General features: G+C 38.2%; 1 protein-coding gene and 1 long non-coding RNA gene across 12 annotated transcripts in view; one reads left to right on the top strand and one right to left on the bottom strand.

Moving 5' to 3' along the window:
• Window positions 1-2,607, top strand: part of LOC144319287 (uncharacterized) — a 130,085-nt gene extending 127,478 nt beyond the window's left edge. Inside the window, exon 4 of one of the 2 annotated variants that reach the window (XR_013385159.1) lies at window positions 2,444-2,607. This is a non-coding gene — a long non-coding RNA (uncharacterized LOC144319287). Of the gene's footprint in view, window positions 1-2,440 lie in introns of both variants that reach the window. The other variant, XR_013385161.1, reaches the window with a different exon arrangement.
• Window positions 1-23,547, bottom strand: part of TRPM3 (transient receptor potential cation channel subfamily M member 3) — a 500,214-nt gene that overhangs the window by 281,647 nt on the left and 195,020 nt on the right. The gene's annotated exons all lie outside the window — the stretch shown is intronic.

The raw sequence follows: 23,547 nt of genomic DNA, 5'->3' as shown, positions 1-23,547 counted from the left end.
TAGTATTTCGTGACAACAGTACTTACAACAGACCTTCTTGAGGGCCTACATCTCTAAGACGCTTATATCTTATTGCCATACTGATTCTAACAGGATCCACCAAAGGATGTGGATACTGCTGCTAGGTCTGTGAATCTGATGTGAGAAAAAGAACACAAGTTTAGAAGTCAGACAACATCAGTTTGAGTGCTGGCTTTACTGGGTGCCAGGGTCAGGACCTGGGAAGATCCTTATCTTTTCAGAGCCCCATCCAAGACCCAGGGAGATGACAAGAGTCCCTATTTATCAAGTGTACTGAACCTCAGATAAGATCTTGTCCATGAAAGCACTTGGCAAAGTGTCAAGTGCTATATAAACATTAGTAGCGATGTGACAATTCTGTATGCCAGTGCACACACACATGGATCTGCAGTCAGAGGAGACCCACTGCTGCATCTTATGTTCTTTGTAGAATTCTCAAGTGCACACCACTTTGAATTCTGTTCTTATGCTTAATGCATATTAACTTTTCAGAAGATTTTTTAAAACCTTAAAATTTTCTACAACAGGGCAAGACCATCATTTCCATTCCAATGAGGCATGTCTATCTATAAGATAGCTTATATGCCACTGAAAATCTAGAGGAGCATGTTAACTGCCCAAGCTATCTGAAATGAAACTATGTAATTCATAACTGGATGGAATCCTAAATTTTCGTTTTCTTCCTGTCCGATATTTTCATTAGAACTATCTAATACAACAAACTGATTAATTAAAGGTGACCTGTGATAACTCCCAGTATTTGTGATGAGACAAATGGATTACAGAAAATTTTTCGTATTTATGAGTGAAGAGAAATTCCTTTTGATAATTTTCTACTTTGTGGTATATTTTCAAATACCATTTTCAAGGAATTTCCTGTGAGCAAAATGACATTGAGAATATATTGTACAGGAATATACAGAAACCTCAGAAAATTAGATGGTGCATATAATTTACAAAAAGAGACAGACTTCTGGCTAACCCTCAACCCCAAACCAAAGGGTAATCTCATAAAGAACACACCTGGAAGAGAGAGCAAATTTAACAGAGAGAGCCGAAGTCTTAGATGACCCTTAGGTGCACAGTATGGCTCTATAGTCTAGTGGAAAGTGGTGATTTAATCTTACAAATTTATTTAGCTTACATTGATCACTGAAAGGCTAAAACCCTTCAAAATATATAGAGGCCTGGATGTATTTTCCACTTCAGCCACACATATTCATTACATTAAGCTGATAACCACCATATCTTTGATTTCTTTATGAGATACAGTCACAGAAAATAAAGAGCCAGATGCTAGAAGACAAAAGGATTCAAAAGTGAATGTGCATGAATTATTATGCAAGAAAAGCAGTAATCAATGTGTGAACGTGTAGGGACAATGAGTACTTCCAATAACAAAAGAGACAAAAAATACAGCTGTTTAATCACAACTGATGTTCACTGTGCAGTAAAGTACTTTAACATTTATTAATAAAAGCCTCAAAGTTCACTGTATATCACTCTTGGATTGGATTCGGCAGATTCTCATGAAAAGATTACCTCTGACAAATAATAATAATGAGATTTATAGGGACTAATGCCTAAACCAAGAGATTTATGTCTTTTTAAAACCAGTTTCTCTAGTTTACAATAGTTTTTTATGTGACAGAGCAGTGTAAAGACCTGCCTCAAGCCACAGAGCCTTTCAGAGCAAAGCAGACATGCTGACTAATCTTTCTGACAGGTGAGAAAGCCAAGGTGCACAAGGGAGAGTGTTTATTAGGGCTGGAACTAGATCCAGATTTTCCAAACATTCCTCGTAGAGATCTCTTATTATATTAGACAGTCGCTCCAAAAGTTTGAAAAAGTCTAGGCTGAGTTTTGAAGAGGAGAGATTGTTTTCCCAAAGGCAGTCTCCTAGAAAAAATTATAAAATCTGTAGGTGGATGTCTGCACCGAGAAGAAGGCAGTGATTACATTTAGTGAAAGGAAGAAGCAGAGTATGCTAATGGTTTGTAAAATTAAACAAACAATGGCTTCTAAATTATGCTGATGACCTAGAAGACAGTTCTCTGTACTGCTGCGCACCAGCTCACTGGCCATTAATAGCATCTCTTGTGGAGGTCAGGGAGGGTCAGACTGGTAAATTATAGTAAGGCTCAGGCTGCCTGGGCCGTTATTATTAAACCATAGATAATTAACAGTTCATGATAAAATATAGTGTTAAGTCCAATTTCTGGAGCTCTGCTAGCTCTGGAGATACCCCTGCTCCAATGAGATCCCTGACAAGTGTTGCATGGTAAGTGATTCGTTAGAACGGTCTTTATTTTGGCATTGTAGGAACCTAAACTCTCACTGAGCAACTTGCAGGAAGTTTAAAAGTGAATGTTTTTGAAAGATTTTCTTGTTTTTTTTTCTATGTCTACCAACATGAAAGCAGACTGAGGATACAGAAGCTTGGGCTATCATTTGGGCTCAACAAATCTCTGGAAGAGAAGCTCTTTCTGGGAATGAAGGTGATCAAAATGGCTCTAGGAAATGTGTGCCTAACTGGCAAGCTTGTAACCACCATGGAGCTTGGACAAGAGAAATAAATGTGCTATCTCTTCAAGGCCAGTGCCTGCATAAAATATTCAAAGAACCTGAAATGTGATGCTGCAGAGAGAAAGGAGGAGGGCATGGAAGCCTCTAGGAAAAGGATGAGTGATAGATGTGAAATCGGGATGAAAAAGCAATAGAACAGACCAAAATGAAAAGAGGGAAAGAGAGCTTTCATTTTATAAGATAATCCAAACTACTATCATTGACTGCAAATCTGCACCACATTTTGTTGTAGCCTTAATACATGACTTGCCATTCCCATAGGTAGTCCGACAGTTAGATTTTATGTATAAACACATGGTCGCTTGGGCAAATTTGACCATACCCTTCAAATAGATCCTCACTGCCTAAAGGTTTGTGTCCAAATGTCTTATGTCATTCTAAGCCCCTTTCTGTTTCTTTCCTTACTGATTTCTTACTTTGTTTCCCCTTCACACCTCACACTTGAGCCACAAAACTACATCTGAGATCCTAAGCTGTTTAAATTGGTTTATGTCCCTTGGGATTTTTTTGTACTGTATCCTCTACCCAAATCACCAAAATTCTTGTCCCCTCCCCTGGCCCCTTAGGGATCTGCTGTTTTGAAAACTCAACTGAATCATTAGGTCATTTATAAAGCTTTTCTTTACCTATAACTGAGGGAGAACTGACCACCCATTCCTTTGTGCTCTAATGTACCCCACAGATGCCTAGACCATAGTAATGATTACACTTTATAGCATCTGCTTAACCATGTGTTTCTCTCCACCAGGCTCCAGGTTAGGAACCCTCCCTACTTTATTACCATAGAAATACTTCTTAGCACTGTGCTTGCATGGAGAAGTCACTTAATATTTGAAGAATGATTTAATAAATGAATGGGTCAATCAATTAACTATTGAATAAATGTATACTTGAAGACATTGGTCTTAATTGTACCAATGTGGCATTATAATTGCTTTAGAGTATCCATCAAGAAAGAATGTAAGGACAGGCATTGTATAAACCCTCATCATCCTTTCCTTTCTTGGACAAAAAGAACATTTCAGAGATCTCAGGGTTGGAAATGTCCATGGAAGTAAATTCATCAAAACAGAAAAATCAAATTCCAGGTATGAGAATCATAACTTTAATGACATAGATATAATCGAACATATAAGAGGTCAAGAAATAGATCTCTAGAAAATCAAGTGAATGAGGTACAAGTGCAGGTCATAGTTTAGAGACTTCTTGCAGAGATTAAGAAAGTTAAAAGAAGGAAAAAAAAAAAAGAAACAACAACCCAGAAATGGAGTTTGGAGCTTAAGGGTACACATAGAAAAAAATAAACAGACCAGAGAATTACAGAAATACATTATGAACATTAAAAGGGAATCAAGTAATTAAGTACTTCATCTCAAAAGGCATATTCTATAACTTACAGTACAAAACTAGGAAGTAGCCACAAATTTCTTTTAATAAGAATCTCTAGTCTTTTCCCACTCTAAGTGGATGGTTCACTTGGATCAACCTTTGCACACTCTTCTCATTTCTCTCCTAGCCAGAGTTACTTCATAACTTCTGATTCTGCCCTAAATCATGTTGATGGTCCAGACTCATAGGTGAGCAGTGTCAGCCTAGAGGAAGAGTCTGTGTCTGGCCTCAGAGGCAGTGAGTCACAATGCTTTCATGAGGACAATATTTTCCTTATGAACATTTATGTTTGTTTTTTGTTTTTCTTTTTAAGATTTTTATTTATTTATTTGAAAGAGAGAGAGAGACAGAGAGAGAGAGAGACAGAGAGAACAGGAGAGAGAGAGGGAGAAACAGGCTCCCCAGTGAGCAGGGAGCCTAATGCTGGGCTCTATCCTAGGACCCTGGCATCATGACCAGAGCCAAAGATAGATGCTTAACTGACTGCCCAACACTTATGTTTTAGAGGTTTATACAGAGCTTTCAAAACTGTGTTCTATGATATTTGCAGTGGGATATAGGGGGCAACTCTCCCTTCCCTTCATTTGTTTTCAAGAGAAATTCCTGACTGGTTTGCCTTAACAATGTGCTTTGTTTCAGGGCTATTTATATACTGCCTTGTTCCAGAAGGAACAGGACAGCCTAAAATAAGAGGGATATAGAAGAGAGAGAGAGAGAGAAAAGGGCCTAAAATATAAATAGCAAGTAGATGAAGGTGCATGGGGTAAAGACCTACACATTGTCATGGGTGTGGCTATGATGACAAAAATTAAAACCAAGGGAAACACCCTTCATCACTAAACTCAGAGGGGACAGATTAATGACTCCAGAAGCATTTCCAAAAAATAAAGAGCCAGTCCTTGGAGAGAAAATCCCCATGAGGCAGCTCCAAGTATTACCAAGTAATACAGAAGGCAAGACATTCCTAATCTGATGGCTTATCTTGTGTGAGGAACTTATCAAAATATAATATTCACCTTTTTTATCTTAACAAGATAAATTAAATGTGACTTTGGTTAGCAACCTGTTTATAGTGGTAAAACATTTTATGGAATTTGAAATATACCGTGGAAAGAACACACTCAGGAATTTTATTTTATATCCAGAAATAACTTCATTAAATAATTACAAAATTTAAGCATTCAAAAAATTGTTTACAATGGGAGAAGCAGAAATATATGCAGCTATGGAGGACCACCAGACTTGGATAATTTGAAGCATTAAAGTTTTGATGTTTCTGAATGGCACAAAAGAACAGAGAGAAGGTAAGTTTTATTTCCAAGTTATTAATTTCCAAATTATAATAACAGACTAATGTCCCTTGAGGATGATGTCTGATTGGAGAGTACATGAGAGATCATATATAAAAGTGTTGTGTAAACTTTAACCGGTTGGTAATGTCCATTATCGTTATTATATATCTATTAAATATTGTGCTTGTTGCTACAATTAGGATAAGAGGACACTGACAGACACTGTGGCCACACAAAGTAAGCTTCATGCCCTAACAATCTTGTTCTTTGGTGACTGCGGTGCAGTCATGAGGTCAGCAGTGAATATCATCCAGCTGTAATTACATTATGTCACTTTCCTTTAACCAAGCCTGCTTCTCAGCAACAGAGCTAGCTGACAAGGATCCAAATTCACCACACCTGCAGGCAAGTGGTACATAGCAAAGGCAGGATCAGAAAAGTCTGAGGTGCAAAGAAGCATCATCTCACAAGGTCAGTTATGGCTACAGCTCTGGTTCAGGCAGTTCCCTTCATCTCCTCACCCCCACACTCAGCAAAGCCGTGGTTATGCTTGACCTTATCACACTCAAGATCTGGGATGCGTCATCTCTTTTGTACTTGACACTCATTGTACTTATTTAATAAATGCTGATGACTGAATGAGAACCAATTAAGATTTATTTTGTTACTTGGAAGGCCAAGTATTTTAATTTGGAGGAAGATAAGAGAGGGACACAGATTTCAGATTTTGTACAAGAGACACAATTTCTTTGCATCTGTATGAGACAAGTTAGGGTCGTGTTGGTTTTCCTCCCAATCTTTCATCTATTACTTGAATAAGAATCAAGTTAATTGCTTTTTTCTTCTTCCAGAGAAATTACAATGAGCTAAACACAGGCCATTCACTCAGTGATTCCATTTTTGTGGACATACTCAGCCCCAGGCACCATGCTAGGTGGTGAGATCCCTGAAGAATTTCACAGTGCTTGATGCCTAATACATCCTCGATGAATGAATGAATGAAGAAATGAATGAATGAATGAATGAATGACTTCTGATTTGCACATAATGATGTTTCAGGGAAAAGAAAGTTTGTTGGCTTGGATTTCATTAGAATAAGTTCCAGAACCCTTTGAAAGAGCCCACAGTTGTGCCATAAATAGAGCGACCTAAGCCTGTTGTTCCTGCTGCTAGTTTACAGTCTGGTGTAAAGGGTGCCATAACATAAGGCAAAATGTGCTCTGCTGTAAATGTGAAAGAGCAGGTAAAGAGGATGGGGAATGTGGAGATGTTATCCATGAAGATGGCCGGGGGAAAATTACAGCCAGAGCTCTTTCCCAGGAAAGAATTCAGAAACCAAATCCAGTACAAAGGAAAGATGACTCCGTGTTGGTTTGTACCTTACTGTCCTTTCCTGTGTTGAAACGTTAACATTTTCAGATATAATGGGTCTTTTTTCCAGGTCATGAAGCACAAACAATGTGCCGGAGGCCTGAACAAAGTTGGCTCATCAGCAGGGCTTTGCACTTAAAACAAAGATCAGAGTTTTCCTGGCTATTTAAATGAGAGTTGAGCATTAATACACAGAGAAATGACTGACATGTTTGGTTGTAGGGATTAGCTTCATTGTATGGAAATGCCACATTGGCATCCCTATACTAACATTCTCTGTCTCTTAAAGTGTGAATGGTGGCTTCCGCCCACATCCCTAAAAAGATAATTTCCCTTAAAATACTCTGTTTAATGTGTTCTTGGGATTTTTTTTTTTTAAGGACTTGGGTAAAAAGAAAGGGATCAGAACTAGGAATCAATTGTATTTTTTTCTTGACAGGGGAACTGATGGAAATTTTGTTGAGTTTATCACTAAAATATGAAAAAGCAAAGTGCTGAATATAAAACACTAAAACGTGATTAAGCTAAATTTTATGGTAGAATATTGTTTCACTTTATTGGCTAGGACTACTAGGATCAAATTTACCACTCTTTTGGCTCTATTCTTTGCAAATAGCAGGGTTCTCATACATAAGAGTTATGCAATAAATGAGTTTAACTGTTGTTTAAGCATTCATTGCGTGTATGTAAGAGTAGAATGGAGAAAATGTTTTCTCTGAGATACAGAATGATATAGAATTTGAAATAGTAATATATTTTCTTCTTTGCTTATTTGAAGTTAACACAAATTAAGAGTAATTGATACAAATAAAGATTCCCTACTTTTCTGGCAAACCTGACTATCCATAACACAGCCCCAGACCATACTAATTCCTGTTGATCAAATATTTGCCTAATAAGAAAACTAAGAAAGTTTCTGAGAAGTTACTTCTTTCTAATCAAAGAAGTACAATTTAGTTATTTGTTCTGGGATTGCTTCTTGAAGTTATTACCTATATCAACAAGTGTGTGAACATGGTTTCCAAGGGCCCAGTAGATTAGAAGCAGTCTGGGGAGGGGTGTGAAGAAGGGGGATCAGAAGGAAGGACTTCAAAGGCAGATAAGAAGTGACCTCAGAAAACAGAGCAAGCTGGGGCCTCATAGGGATGAGGTAAATGGCCAACATATATTAACGACTGTAGGGCAGCACTGACTTTCAGCACAAAATGTCACAAAATAATGACACTTTCAAGGAAGGGCTAAATTGGATTTGGTGTACTGAGTTTGGGAAGACAGGGTAATCATTTAGAATATTTTCTCTTCAAAGGTATTGAAATAAAGTTTTACTAATTTAATGACACCTTAAAAGAGTGAAGGGGGAGTCTTTTCACTGCACATCAGTATCTTTTGATAATAAAAAAATCTGAAAGGAGTTTTTCTAAAGTTCTTGTTTATATTCCAAAGCATAAATTTCCTTATGGCTGGGGAAGTTTTCCTTTTAAAGATCCCTGAATGGGGATCCCTGGGTGGTTCAGCGGTTTCGCGCCTGCCTTTGGCCCAGGGTGCGATCCTGGAGTCCCGGGATCGAGTCCTACGTCGGGCTCCCTGCAGGGAGCCTGCTTCTCCCTCTGCCTGTGTCTCTGCCTCTCATAAATAAATAAAAATAAATCTTTAAAAAAATAATAAAGATCCCTGAATCTCATCACACTGCTTCACTCAGCATGGCTTCATGAAGTAGGTAAGCAAAAACTCACCTGTTTTGGCAGGTTTCAAGATATGCGGGGGAGATGCCAATAATCCTGAAAAGCCATCTCCTGAGCATCAATAATAAATAGATATGGCTCCTGTCAATCATTAATTATCCATTTTCCTCCACTAGAATGTCTAAGCCTACAAATGTAATGTAGGTCACATTCTGGTGTACTATTTCTAAATCTATGCCTTTCATAGCATTTTTCCTGCAAGATGTCACTTAAAAGACATCTGAAGTTAATACACACTGTAATCTCCTTCTGGAAATACCCAATGCACATTAACATATTAAAGAGCATAAATATTGCAGTAAAGTAAGCTGTTTAACTTTTAAGTCAACATTTTCAAAACTAATTAAAAGTCCCTTTTCCCTTTATGTAGAGAGCAGTAGCAACTATGAACATCTTGCAGAAGATACCATGCCTACGCTAGAATTTGCACTGTCATTAAAACTGGCCTCTATTTAACTGTAATTATGCCATTTTTCTTTCAGTAAAGTATATTTGATTACTCTGAGGAGTAACATACCACCGTACAAAGAGACCAACAGATTTACTGCCATAAATAGATGCAGCAACACTTTATAAATACCTGGAAATTAGATGTGCAATGAATAATCACTTGTCATCTCTATAGCTAATTAATATGCTTAGGAGATAATCCATTATAAGAATTAAAAGGCAAGTCACATGATACAAGATACTTGAATTACATTTAATCAATTAAAGGTATGTATCAATAATTACAAATCAATAGTCCACGTCCTCTAAAAAACCAACCCTGAGGGAAAGCTAATGAGATACTGCTTTACTGGAGTATAGAAAGTCCAGAGCAGCAAGAGTGAGGGAAATAGAGAAGAGAGGTAGGGAAGAAAGGAAGCAAATACCTAGCTATTCAGAGATTTATAAGAACATCTAGTTGACTGTTCAGTCCCTAGATCAGACATAGGGACAGGATATAGATGCCTACATCAGAAGGGTTTATGGAAAGAAGAGTAAGGGAAGAATTTGTATGCTCCCATTGTCAAAGGGCTCCACACTAGGGCATTAACTGTTTTACATTTCTAGGTTAAGTCAATTGGCCTTTCCAGATATTCTCTAGGGAGTTGGTGGGTGAAGTAGACTCCATGGTCTTATAGGTTGGGCTCGGGAGCCAGAACTACTATAGCTCCAACATGGTGGGCATGAGGAAGACCACACTAATGACCAGCTCCTTATGCTGGGGAAGACCCAAGCAGCCTATGTTGTAGGGGAGGAGGCAAAAGCATTGGTCGCTTGTGCCGTCCATTGAGCAAGTAGCTAAGGGTTCAAGGGTGGGGGTTTGAAGGACTGAGTTAATCGAGGCAGGGTATATAAATTGGGTCCAACACACACTCTAATGACGAGTTGGCAAAGTTCTTGATGAGATCCTTTGAAGTAATCCAAATGGCCCATCAACATTTTAAAATGTATTCAGCCTCCTTTGTCATCAGGAGAATAAAAATCGAAACCACAATGAAATACTGGTACATTTCCCACCCTAATGGCTATAAGTAAAAAGACCAACAACATGAAATGCTGGTGATGGTGCAAGAATGAGATTCTTGAATGCTGGATGTGGCATACATTGCTATAATATGTGGAGTGTAAATTGATATAACTACTTTGAATTTTCTACTAATGTTGAATATATGCATAACCTAGGATCCAGTCATCCTGCTCCTAGGTGAATAACAACAGGAATACATACGCATATTCACAAAAGGCATGTAGATGAATGTGTATGGTATCATTAGTTATATACCATGAAATACTATGCACAGTGAGAAAGAATAAACTCCTCCTACGGGCACCCATGTGGGTTGATTCTCATCAACATAATGTTAAGCAGAAATTCATATATCAAAGAATACTTTATTCCATATGTATCCATGAGCAGATTGAAAAGGGATTACCTGAATTAGGACTCTGAAGAACCTATGCACCTCTCTCTTTGCATGCACTACATTCCTTTAGAATCAATTCTTGGCAAAAAGAATTCAATGCTCAATAAACACCACTTCTCCAAATCGTGTACTCAGCCACATACACGTGTCCCCGTGCATTATGTTATTAGGGTAGACTTGGACAATCCGATATGTTAGGTAGGCCTCAGAAACAAGTTCAATTGGTGTGCTGAGAATGCACAGTTCTATAAATTTCCTAAAGATTATTGCATGACACACTTAAAGTGAGTTAACTTAATGTTATGTGAATTATACTTTGATAAAGCTATTTAAAAAGGAGTTTAGGTAGCACAAAGCCAGTCTTTACATTTTTGCATCTTTGCCTGTCTTCTGCAGACACTCTTCCTGCTGCTATTTGAAGATACATAATATTTTCCTTAGATTACCATTTTTTTCCTACTCAATCATTGCTTTCAAAACTTATTACAACTCCTTTAACTTAGCTTGTGGCTAAACCCTCACACACTGATACTCCACTGGTGAGAAAATTTCAGTTCAAAAAATTGTTAAGGGAAACAGCCAGCTCCTTTTATTTGATTTAAGTTATTGTTGTGCAGCTAAGTGGTCTCAGGCTTGTTTTCCCTCCACATATTGTGGTTGGATCTCCAAAGAGGTTATTTTTCAAAAGGAGATTTTGCAGGTAACCAGCATGTTAAATAGAATGTAATGTTTGGGCCCTGAGGAAAGAGAGGAGACTCTATAAGCACTTTGCACAGAGGCTCACCTGCTGTGAACTCACCTGCCACTATACAACTAATTGGCTTATCAGAAATCATGCCCACTTCAAGGGTAAAAGTGATTGGCCTTCCTGACTTTGGCTTTCTAAATGGAGTAGGCTATTGGACCTATCAGAAATGACAATGCCTCTCCAGGGACAATTAACTGCAGCCTACAAATGGCTCAGTCTGTTCATTTCTTTCTTTGACAATCTGGGTAAACTAGCTGATGAAAACAAAGCCTAGAGAACCTGAAGGGAAACACTACTTAAGGTAATGGAGTATTCATTCCCATGGTATTTCACACTTTTCAATATTCGTTCATATCTACTACGTGTTCATATTTACTAATGTAATTATTCAGGTGTGTCCTATGTTAAGATGATGGAAAAGGTACAGAGGGAAGATGAAATGTGTTGGATTACCTCAGGACAACAATAGCCAGGGATCGAGCATTTGCTTCCTAGCCTGCTACAGGGGGTTCTTAAAACATACTTAGTTTTTTCCCTGATAACATTAATTCATGTTAATGTAGGACAGTATGGAACAGGTAGAAAATACAAACAAAACAAAACAAAACAAAACAAGTCATCATCACCTGTCAGTGCTGAGAACTGAGTCTCTTTTCCCCAAGAGATGATGGTAAAGTAACGTAGCGGATACGAAGGAAAAGATGCCCAAGTTCTCAGGGTCATGAGTTAGAAAATCTTTTTTTTTTTTTCAGTGTGTATATAGAAATGTATTTTCTATAAGCCCTTCTTGCCAGATGTCAAATCTGCTTCCCCAAGAACTGCATTTAAGGAAGACCCTAGAGAGCTAGTAAGTCACTCTGAAAGTTCTCCGTTGGATACTTCTAAACACTCTATTGATCAAGCCGGGCTCAGTCATATAAAAGGACAGAGATAACTTGATTTTACTTCTTTCTTTTAAGCCAGTGGTTCCCAGATAAGGGTGGTGATTCTCCACCCCATCTCAGAGAATATTTAACAGTCTGGAGACATTTTTGGTTGTCATATCTGGGGGGCCAGGGGTACTGCTAAACATCCTCCAATAACAAAAATAACTACTCTCGACATTTTGTTGAACGTCTGATAATATCTCTTTTCCTTCCGTGATTCCTTTTCTTTTTCCTCCCCAAATTATAGTCACACTGACCATCCACTTCCATATCCTATTATTTTTTAGTTACAATTATATCGTGAATATTTCCTTGTATCAGGATACTTCAGAACGTGATACTTAATGCTGTGCAATACTCTATCATGTGATTTATTGATTCCCTCCTGATAATCATTCATTGCCTTTCCAGTATTTCAAAATCTATAAACAATGTTGGTATGAGCATTTTTAATTAATTAATTTTATTTTATTTCATTTTTAATTTTTTAAATTTTTTTGGTATGAGCATTTTTGACCACAAACCTATTTCCATGTCTCTAATGATTTTCTTTGGATGGATTCCTAGAAGCACAGTTACTGAGTCAAACTAAATGAATGTTTTTAAAGCTTTTCCTTTTATTGCCAAATTACTTTTTCAATTAACAGTCTCTCTGGCAGTGTATTAGAGTATTCATCAGGCCCATGCTGCTTCTACAACATCTTCCTCAGTTAAAATTTGACTAAATGCTAATACTTATATCTTATAGCTCTCACGTGACATGCAGGGTATTAAGCACTTTAGCAACCATTCTCTCAGCTGAGTAGTGGGAAGTAAGAAATTTAGGTACTATTATCCTCCCCCTCCCCACACACACACATAAGGAATTCATTCATTCATTCATTCATTCATTCATTCATTCATTCATTCAATAGCTTTGTTTTGATTACCACCCCTCCAGCAATTTTATAGTTGAGGATGAGGAAAAGGGTTAGAGCCAGCCCAAGCCCACACAGCCATTAAATAGAAGTCCTGGGATTTGAACCCAACCATGCTCATGTCAGAGCCTGGATTCCCAACCTATTTTTATTTTCCCAACCTTTCTGCACCTCTATGCAATCTCTATTGCATCTCTATTACTCATTTTAAAGAAGTGATTTCTTCAAGAATACACAGATTTAAAAAAGAAGACGACAAATAAGATGAAGAAGACACAACCAGGATAAGGAGACTACTTTCATTCTGTGCTCTTTCTATTACTCTGTGAAGCCTCATTATTACTGAGACAATTGCCATTTTATAATGTGAATTACTTGAAGCAGACATGAGCAGATCCACAGATCCCAGCTAGTCAAGGATTTTGGCCTTGAGAATCTCCAGTACTTGGCGAACAAGGGTTTACCTACATACCCCTTTCCAGCAGATGGCGCTGTTTTTCCAACATTTAAATTTGCTACACCGCAACTTTCAACTTTTGATTGATCTGAGCAGGTTTGCTTAAGGGTATTCAATGAAGTCTACTTTGCACATGGATATTATGGAAATAGCTCATATGCCCCAATTGAACCTGAAAATGAGAGGCGTATTTCAAATAGAAAACCAGTCTTTGCTCAGTATTGATGGAAACATGTTTTTGAGAGTACTAAGGGCAAATAAGTGACAAATCACCACCCTACAGCAATGGCCTATTAAAGCAGACCTTTTGGGACACCTGCGTGGCTCAGTGGTTGAGTGTCTGATGGAGTTCCACATGGGGCTCCCCACAGGGGGCCTGCTTATCCCTCTGCCTGTCTCTGCTTCTCTGTGTCTCCCTGAATAAATACATAAAACCTTAAAAACAAAAAGCTTGTCCTATAAAATAAATAATAAAATAAAATAAAATAAAATAAAATAAAATAAATAAAATAAAATAAAATAAATAAAATAAAATAAAATAAAATAAAATAAAATAAAATAAACCAGACTTTTTTTCTTAGAGACACATAGGTAAATATTTTGGGGAGGCTATATAGGAATCAAGGGTGGATCTTAAACAGTAGTTACAGAAAGATCAGGAGTCATTTTACAGATTCTATATTGTTTCTGTGGTAGATATCACAGAACTCGTGTTGGTGGAATATGGATTAGATGGTGAGGGTGGGGGTGGCTCAGCAGCGTCTCATTTTCCAAAATAATTTAATGTTAAGCTGGATGAAGAAGCACAATATCTCCTTTCACCCAGTCCAATGGAGATAAATTTCTCACTGTCAATACAGGTTAGATGTTCCCTTAAACACAATTAGGGCTAAGAGGAGAACGGCGCCTTTGTTGGGTTCAGAAATTGTTTACAATGTAGAATTGAAGCCAGTCTGATTCTTCTGAAAACAGCAGCAGTTTAGGGCCCAGTTTCAGGGAGACATCGTATGATCTGCTTGTAGCTAGAAAATAAAAATGTGTGCTTGAAAAAATCCAAAACACCTCCAACCACCTTTAAAATGAAAGCACAAACAACTACTCTTAAGCCATACAGAGAAGTCATCCACGTCTCTGGAAGACCAAAGATGATCCATAGGTTGTTGATGAAGAGATAAATAATCAATGGTATTGACATGAAGATAACTTGTGATGACTTCCTGCCCAAATTTCTGGAAATGGAATGGAAATAAAGTAAAAATCTGAGTTTGTGTGATCTTCAGAGTGAGGTATCCCCAAGACTAAAGTGAAACAGAGCAGCATTTGTAAAATATTTCAGGTCTAGCCCAAACTAGTGTACTTGTGAAGTTATCTGTATTTATTTGTAAAGATTTGTAGTTATACAAGTCAGAGATACTAACGTGTGAACCCTAATCTCTTGCAAAATCACAAGACTACATGTGATTCCTTGGAGAGACTCACCAAAAAAAATGAAAAGTAGGCTCTCCCCAAAAGAAGTGTGGGGTATTTGAAAATGAGGCAGAACAATACCACAGGTAAAATTACTTTTTTTAGATCTTAAAACATCCCAGAAACATAGAGACAACTTTTGCTTCACCTAGTACTTTTTCAAAGAATCATGATAGCATGTTCTAATTCAACTCACAACCTTGTGTGGGGCTTTAATAATAGAATTTAACAAGTGGATCTACTTCCCTGTGACCCATTATTTGAAATTTGCTATAATTTACTTAGTCTTCTGCATATCTATCTGATGTACTTGGCTGTGTTGCTCCTACATGCGCTGCAACTGGTAGGCAATCTCAGTCCTGGGTGAGCACAGAGAAGGTATTTTAAAGACTACATTTTTTTTAAGACTACATTTTCAATGGTGTCTGCGACCTTGTAGATCTGAGAACACAAATATCCACAACTCTGAGATCACAAATATCCACAACGCAGAACATGTCAACTAAATCTTCCAATCAGAGGAGACCTGTTTTGACAGCTGTCCCCATGACAGGCATTGGGTTTAATCAGAAAATTTCCAGCTTGAAGGTTGAATGCTAGCCTGAAAATGCACCATATATATAAGGAAATTCCATTTCAAATAACATGCAACTTTATTCTACAATTCTCCATGACAGTTGAAAGCTCAGTCTGGTTGATCACGGTTTTATGTTACACATTATTATCAATATATTGAATATTTTTCTGTTTATCGTCACCTTGTATCTGAATTTATTGCCCTCCTAGTTCTCTTTTCATGGGAAGCTTTCATGGGAAGTTCTCTTACAGGGAAGCTAGAGAGAGAGAGTTTCCTTACCTTTTTGTGGAAATTTAAATTTCCTTTCATACTATTATGTTCTGCCTGTAGGAGGTGAAAATACATTAAGCTGCAGATAAGACACTACTGAGCGACACCTGGGTGGCTCAGTGGTTTAGTGTCTGCTGTTGGCTCAGGTCCTGATCCTGGGGTCCTGGGATCGAGTCCCACATCAGGCTCCCTGCAGGGAGCCTACTTCTCCCTCTGCCTATGTCTCTGCCTCTCTGTGTGTCTCTCATGAATAAATGGGTAAAATCTTAAAAAAAAAAAAAAAAAAGACACTACCAAACGCTCCCTGAATGATACTGGTAAATGTCATCCACAAAACAACTGTCAGACAGCTAGGAAGATCAATGAACAAAATTTCAGGAAATTCACAGCATCAGAAAAAGGTAAAGAAGTTTCAACGCAACCAGCAAAAGCTTAAAGGCATCCAAATCTCCAAATTTAATTTTGTAAATTAGAAAAGTACATTAGGGTTTTCTCAGAGGGACAGAGCTAGAGAGAGAATGTGTTTTATTATATATACTTTCTTGGGTTGCCCGCTTCCAATGACTGGGTTAATGATCTGTGCCATTCACAAGGATTTTCTGAATACTTTTATCCCAATGTTTCCCTAAGGCTGGGGCACAGAGTCCGAAGTTCCCATTTTGTACAAAAAAGGGAGATATGGCAAAGTCACAGCAGCTCATAGGTTCTGCCAGCAGGAATTATTTAGCTCAAAACTAGGAGCCCAGCATATTAACTGGGTCTCTCTTTTGCTTTTGGGTATCAGCCACTGCCCCCTAATTTAAGCCTCCTTCCCATTTTTAGCTCTGCAGCAGCTTCTTTACCTCTCACAAGTTACTAGTTTCTTTTTCTTTTTCTTTTTTTTTTTTTAAGATTTTATTTATTTATTCATGAGAGAGAGAGAGAGAGAGGCGTAGAAACACAGGCAGAGGGAGAAGCAGGCTCCACGTAGGGAGCCTGATGTGGGACTCGATTCTGGGTCTCTAGCCCCTTCAGCGGCGCTAAACTGCTGAGCCACCTGAGCTGCCAAAGTTACTAGTTTCTAAGAGCATTATAGGCAGTATTTTTTATTAATAACTTTGCTGAGAAATCTCTTTTTTCCAAGATGAGTGTAGAAGCTGCTTTAGAGACCTTCATTCTTTCTGAGTTCACATGACTTCAAACTCATTGCCCCATCTTTGCAGGCCATCTGAATATTTAGCTAGTTAGGCAAGATGGGAAGAGCATTGGTGTGGGGGGTCAGAGAGAGAGAGGTCTGGGATCAGTTGCCACTTCTGTAACTTACTAGGTATGCGACATTGGGGAGCATTAATGTCTTGGAACCTCAATTTACTCATATGTGAACTGCTAGGACTGCAAGCTAAAGCTCTGAGAAAGACATCTAGACTTGTTTGAACAGATCACTTCCCATCACTCCTTTTAAAAAATTGCCTTCTCTCCTCAATTTACACTGTAAGAGTGATCCTAGGGACTTCTGGACTTGCTGGTGATCTGGACCCTCTGGCCACATTGACAGAGCAACATGGAAATCTGATCCCAAGGGAACCCATCCAGGGATTAAGTACAGCCAATTATGGTGTCTTTCTTGAGAATTTAATTCAACACACACACACAAAATATAGTTAAGACAATACAGACCATAGGAACCTCTGTAATACTATCAACATTGGATTGCCCCTCTGGGTGCTTCATTATGTCTGGCCCCTGAACATTTTCAACTGGATCCAAAGAAAAGATGACAAACCTGAGCCATTGATGACATGGAGTGATAGAACCCACGAGGTTCTAAGAAACATGATCACAGAGAGATGTGGGAGGACAAAGCAGATGTGTGGAGAGAGGACGAATCAGGATGTCATCCAACCCCATGGGAGACCTGGCATACCTATGCTTCTTGCCCTTGGCTGTCTTACAGTTCATCCTGACAATTAACCACCTACCGCAGGCTCTAGCTGGAATAGGTTTCTTTAGCTTGCAACCAAATCATCCCTAGAAAAAGCTCTAGGTTCCTGTTCTGGAACAGCACCATGTGTGATATGAATTACTAGTTCTTAGTTGGCCAACCAACTGTGGCTTCCTCTATAGTCCAGGAAAGACTAGGGGAGAAGGGATTCTACATTCTTATAGTTGTTCTAGCCATATTCACAAATAGTGGAAAGTCTCTTGGTTCATTTAATTGGTAGCTGATAAATCCCAATAGTCTTCAAACACTGCCTTCTTTTTTGCCTCATCTCTGAAATATAATTCTTCCTCATACTTTTCCATGTCTATGGAGGCTAAGCCACATTATAAGTTGTATTTTACAAACTGGGTGGTGTTTGAGGACAGTTCTATCCCCAATCACATGTTTACAGGGTCCTAGATGAGTCTCTTTATGGCTGATCTTGAAAACTAGAATATCTATTCTTAACATGAGCAGAGAAAAATTGCTTCCCCCAAAAGGGAACCCTTGGGCCTTGTTGGCAGGAATGTAAATGGGTGGTGCTGCCACTATAGAAAAAAGTATGGAGGTTCCTTTAAAAATAAAAAATAGAAATACCATATTATCTAGTAATTCCACCACTGAGTATTTACCCAAAGAAAATGAAAACACTAAATTTGAAAAGAACCTTATTTTTATTGCAGTGTTATTTATAAGAGACAAGATAGGGAAACAACCCAAATGTCCATTGATAGGTGAATAGGTAAAGAAGATATATATATAAAACTGTTGTGAGGAACATTTATATATATATATATATATATATATATATATATATTTAATCCAAAAGACACACACAATATATATATATAAATTTATATATATAAATGAAATAAACCAAAGACAAATTCCATATTAATTCACTTATATATGGAATCTAAAAAAAAACAAAACAAACACTAAAACAGACCCATAAATATATACAACAAACTAATAGTTGCCAGAGGGGAGGGAGGTGGGTAGGATAGGCAAAATGTGTGAAGGGGAGTGGAAGATACAGGCTTCTAGTTGTGGAAAGAATAAGTCAAAGGAAGAAAGGCACAGGGAATACAGTCAATGGTATTGTAATAGCCTTGTATGGCGACAGATGGTAGCTACACTTGTAGTGAGCACAGCGTAACATGTAGAGTCGTGAATCACTATGCTGTAAACCGGAAACTAATATAACATTGTGTGTCAACAATTCTTCAAAAAAAAAATTGCTTCTCCTACAGTTTCTGGCACAGGGCCCTTACCCTAACCAAGAGCTTTCTAAGTGCTTGAACATACTTAGAGTGTTTTGTGTTTTGCTTTTTAGGATACTTTTGCTCTCCTTTTTCTGAACCCCTCACTCTAGCCTCCTTTCCCTCTATAGAATTAGAATTAACTCTCAAAATTCCCACTCTTCAGTCTGTCTGCTAGAATAGAAAGAAACTGAAATCTTAAGCATCAACCACTGGATGTTCATCATGTGATTTGTTCCTCACAACAGTTTTTATGAGGTAGGTATTATGCTCCCATTTTACCCCTGCAACTGAGGCTCTTTCCTTTTTTCTGTAGGAAGGCAAAGTACATATTGTAAATGGTGGATGGGGGAGGCAGTATCTTGAGCTTCCCACAGTTTTACTTTATATGTCCATCCATTTGGGGAGAGGGTGGGAGAAATGAAATGATCAACAAGAGACAGTGGAGGGTGGGGGCAGGGTGGGAAAACCAAATTAATAGATATAGTTACATTTGCAAAGGTCCTGGCATACTGTCTTGCACTGAGAGCAAACAGTAGTAAATAAGGACTACTTCTTATCATCTTTTTTCAAAATTACAGTTGAAGAAATCGTCCATGTTGTTACTTCATGCAGATGCAGTAAGGTCCGATGTGAGGATTTATTTTTATTTATTTATTTTTTAAAAGATTTTATTTATTTATTCATGATAGACACAGAGAGAGAGAGAGAGAGAGAGAGGCAGAGGGAGAAGCAGGCTCCATGCAGGGAGCCCTATGCGGGACTCGATCCCAGGACTCCAGGATCGTGCCCTGGGCCAAACCGCTGAGCCACCCCTGGGTGGCTTCCCCCAACTGTGAGGATTTAACAGTGCCATGAAGCTTGTTTCTCTGAGTGGATTTTTATATTTCCTTTTATCATCTTTTATTACCTTCTGCTTCCAATTGTTTTCTGATTATTTAAAAAGTAGAACTTGTCTGCCATTGGCCTGTTTATTTAAATCTTACCATTTAGGCCACATTGCGATTTGAACCCACAATAAATAAAAAGCTAAGGTCAGAGCAGAGCATCACATATTCTTACTAATGGTATGTTGGGAGTTGCTACGGAATGAAATACAGGATTACTAAGGAGTGAGTATGTTCTGGAACAGGATCACATGGCTATTTTCTTGTAATGAAGTATGATTTAAACTCAATTAACTTATATATCAAAAGTCATTTCCATAAACACTTTGGCAAACACTTTGGCCAGACTAGTTCATTTTCAATATTCATTGAAAACAAGACCAAATCTTGCTAGTGTGTTTAGCTGAGATGTGGGGCTTGAGGGACAAGAAGCAGGGTCGAGGAAAACAGCAAAGGCGTAGTATAGTACACATACTCCCCTGTATCAGATGCAACAGCCCAAGGGGGAGGATGCCGGTAACCTTGAACCCTGGGGCTCCAGTTACCATATCCTCCAAGTTCTAGATTGGATGAAGGAGAGTACTATTGACTTTTTTCCCAAAAAAGTCATTTTTTTTAGTTTTTGAATGTAACCTATTTGTTTCCTACCTTTGTGGGTTCTATAAGAATAATGATAAGCAATGTATCTTTGAGTAGATGATGTTCAGAGTCTGAAGAAACTCATGTCGCATAGGGTATTTGGCATAATGATCACTGTCCTTATAGTAAATGCATTTATATGCATGTGTAAATTATAAGTTTTAAGAATAATTTGAAATGTGTAATTTGCATTTGGAAGCAAACTGGATAAAATTTAAAAGCTCTTATTTCCAAATACATCCAAGAAACAAAAATGCCAAGGTTATGTAATTTTAAGACTGGTATATTCAAATGCATTGAGAATGCATAAAAAATACATTCATAATTAAAAATAAGAATGGCTTCATCAATGTGAACTCCTGACAGTTAAAGCTGATTAGAGACAGAACCTAGAAAATAGAGCTATATCCAAAGATTATACCTTCTGGCTTCCAAATGCCAACAATAAAATGAAGTTTGAAAAACTAATTTTCTTTTAAAGAAGTGAAACAGAGGCTCAGTAACCATTTCAATCTCTTTTCCTTCCTTCCTCTCTCCCTCCCTCCCTCCCTCCCTCTCTCCTTCCTTCCTTCCTTCCTTCCTTCCTTCCTTCCTTCCTTCCTTCCTTCCTTCCTTCCTTCCTTCCTTCCTTCCTTCCTTCTTTCCTTCCTTCCCAGCAGAGTAGAAGAAAGATTTTTAAAAAATGGAAAAATGAACTCTGGATAAAGATAGTATTTTCTCCAAATGACACATCTTTTAGTATTTTCATCAATGCTTTTGGATTAGTGTAGAACTTTAAAATAAAAATTTTATGATAAATCTTGCAGCTTTCCTATCACATACATTTGTATGTTTCTAGATTAGCAAGCATATAATCAAACATTCTCCTCAGTGCATCAGCTCTCACTAAACTCGATCCCTGACATTAAGGAAGTCCTATAACCACATTCCCTGATTTCTGTTGCTTTATCAACCTGCTGGATGCTGAAGGATTTTCTCTTGGCTGTCCAAACCATGTATTCGTCGATGTCTTTTTATAAGCGTGCCCAAGTCCTTGGAGTGGACAGGATGGCATCTGCACATGTGGAGTCCTGGGCAGACTCAGTAATAACAAAGAAGGACATGAAGGTTAGGTATTCAGCATGGAAGGATGATGGGAGGAGAATCTGGCAAGAAAAACCTAATATTTGATGATTCCAGGATCAAGCCAGGGAAAACCTTGAGAGCACTTTTGGTTTGCTTTATGACTGTTATGAAAAAACAAAACAAAACAGGAATCAGCTATACTTGGGTTCAAATCCCAGTTCTGCCAGGAGCAAGAGATCTAGCCTTTAGCCTCAGTGCCCTCATCACAGAAAGGGGATAAAATATGACTTCACAAGGACGTGAAGATTAAAACAAGCAATATACACAATACATACATCATGTGCAGTGCCCCTGAAATACATTAAGTGCAACTTGAGAAGTTATTATGATGGTGAATTTGGGCTAGATAACTACTCTTAGTTTGCATTTCCTCAACCTCCTCATCCTAAAAATGAGGAATGAATAATGCCTACAGCCACAGACTCACTGAACCGTACGTAGAATGCCTAGTGCAATAAAATTTCCCTTTCTCTTATAACAGAAGTTGAATGTCTGTCTGTCTTTCACCCACCAGTGTCTTCTGTGAAGAGGTGTGCTGTGGAGGTAACAGCTCTGGGTGATTTAATGCCCTCCTCTGCAAGGAAAGCAGTCCCTCCATCCCAGTCTTTCTTGCCCTCGATGCACCCACTGCTTAGCTCATTAACTCATTAACTCCCACTCACCCAGTTCAAATATTCTATGAAGACTTCCCAAATTCTCCAGGCAGCTGGCTTTCCTCTTTTCTCTAGGCTTATAGCACTCTGCGACTTTGGAGCCTATCTCGATTTTAATACTTACTGGTTTGTATTTAATTCATCTGTTAGTGGGTTTTACTTCCACCCCAGACTGTGAGCGCCTCCAGGGGAGAAGAACTCAACCCATTTTTGGGATCACATCAGTGTCTGCTATGATGCCAGGGTATCATGGCATCTGACAAGCGTTAGATGCAGGAAAGAAGGAACTCTGTGGATATTTTAAATAAGAAGGCTGGCTTGCACAATGATCTAATATGTGTGTCCATTAAAGAATAATGCCATTGAAACAGGAAGTTGTTCACACTTTACAGGTGGTCTGCAAATATTCCTAACCTTTGAACTGTACATAATGGAAATGCACTAGATTATTCACTGTCTTTTTGCATCTACTGTGCTCCCTTTCCTCAGTGACGTATGTCCTATAGATATGTCTGGGTCACTGGGCACCAGGAACTCTGACAAACTAGCTATATCTTTTTTAAAAAAATACTTTATTTATAAAAAAAAAATATTTTATTTATTTATTTAACAGAGAGAGAGAAGGAGCCAGAGAGCACAAGCAGAGGAACAACAGAAGGAGAGGGAGAAGCAGCCTCCCTGTTGAACCAGGAACCTGATGTGGGGTTAGATCCCAGGACCCTGGGATCATGACCTGAGCCAAAGACAGATGCTTAACTGACTGAGCCACCCAGTTGCTACCAAACTAGCTATATCTCATCACTAGTCAGATTCCAAGAATATGTAGAACCTAAATATGTTCCCTGGATGAGACTTAACCGAAATCTTGTTTATATTTGTGAATTTAAGAAGACAAAATAGGGGCTTTTTCCCCTAGCATGATAAATGCTCTGCATTTATCTTCTGGGATCAGTTCTCCAATTTTTTTTTTTTTTTTTTTTTTAGTTCTCCATTTTCAAATTTGCCCTAATGTGCTCCAAGGTGCAAGGTGTAGGAAAAGGAGTATTAGTGGTCCAGTAAGTGCTAGGAAGACAGTCTGCAAATACTGGTGCACTGATACACGTTCCTTTCTTCAAACGCTTTCTGATAATGCCAAAGGCACCTGGCATTGCTTAGCAATAGGATTAACGTTGGCTTCAAAACATGAAAGAGAGAGCTGTCTCAGGGCAATTGTTCCATAGAAGTAACTTTATAGTTTACAGTTTGTAAGGCTTCTACAGTTAATCGTATGGCATAAATGTGCTGTAAGTTCAATGAGTGTAGCAAATTATAAATAAATGACTGAATGTACCAATCTTTAGATGTG

The sequence above is a fragment of the Canis aureus genome, chromosome 1, assembly GCF_053574225.1.
Source record: "Canis aureus isolate CA01 chromosome 1, VMU_Caureus_v.1.0, whole genome shotgun sequence".
NCBI lineage: Eukaryota > Metazoa > Chordata > Mammalia > Carnivora > Canidae > Canis > Canis aureus.
Note: the sequence above shows the minus strand (reverse complement) of the source record. Positions and strands in the feature narration are given on the sequence as shown.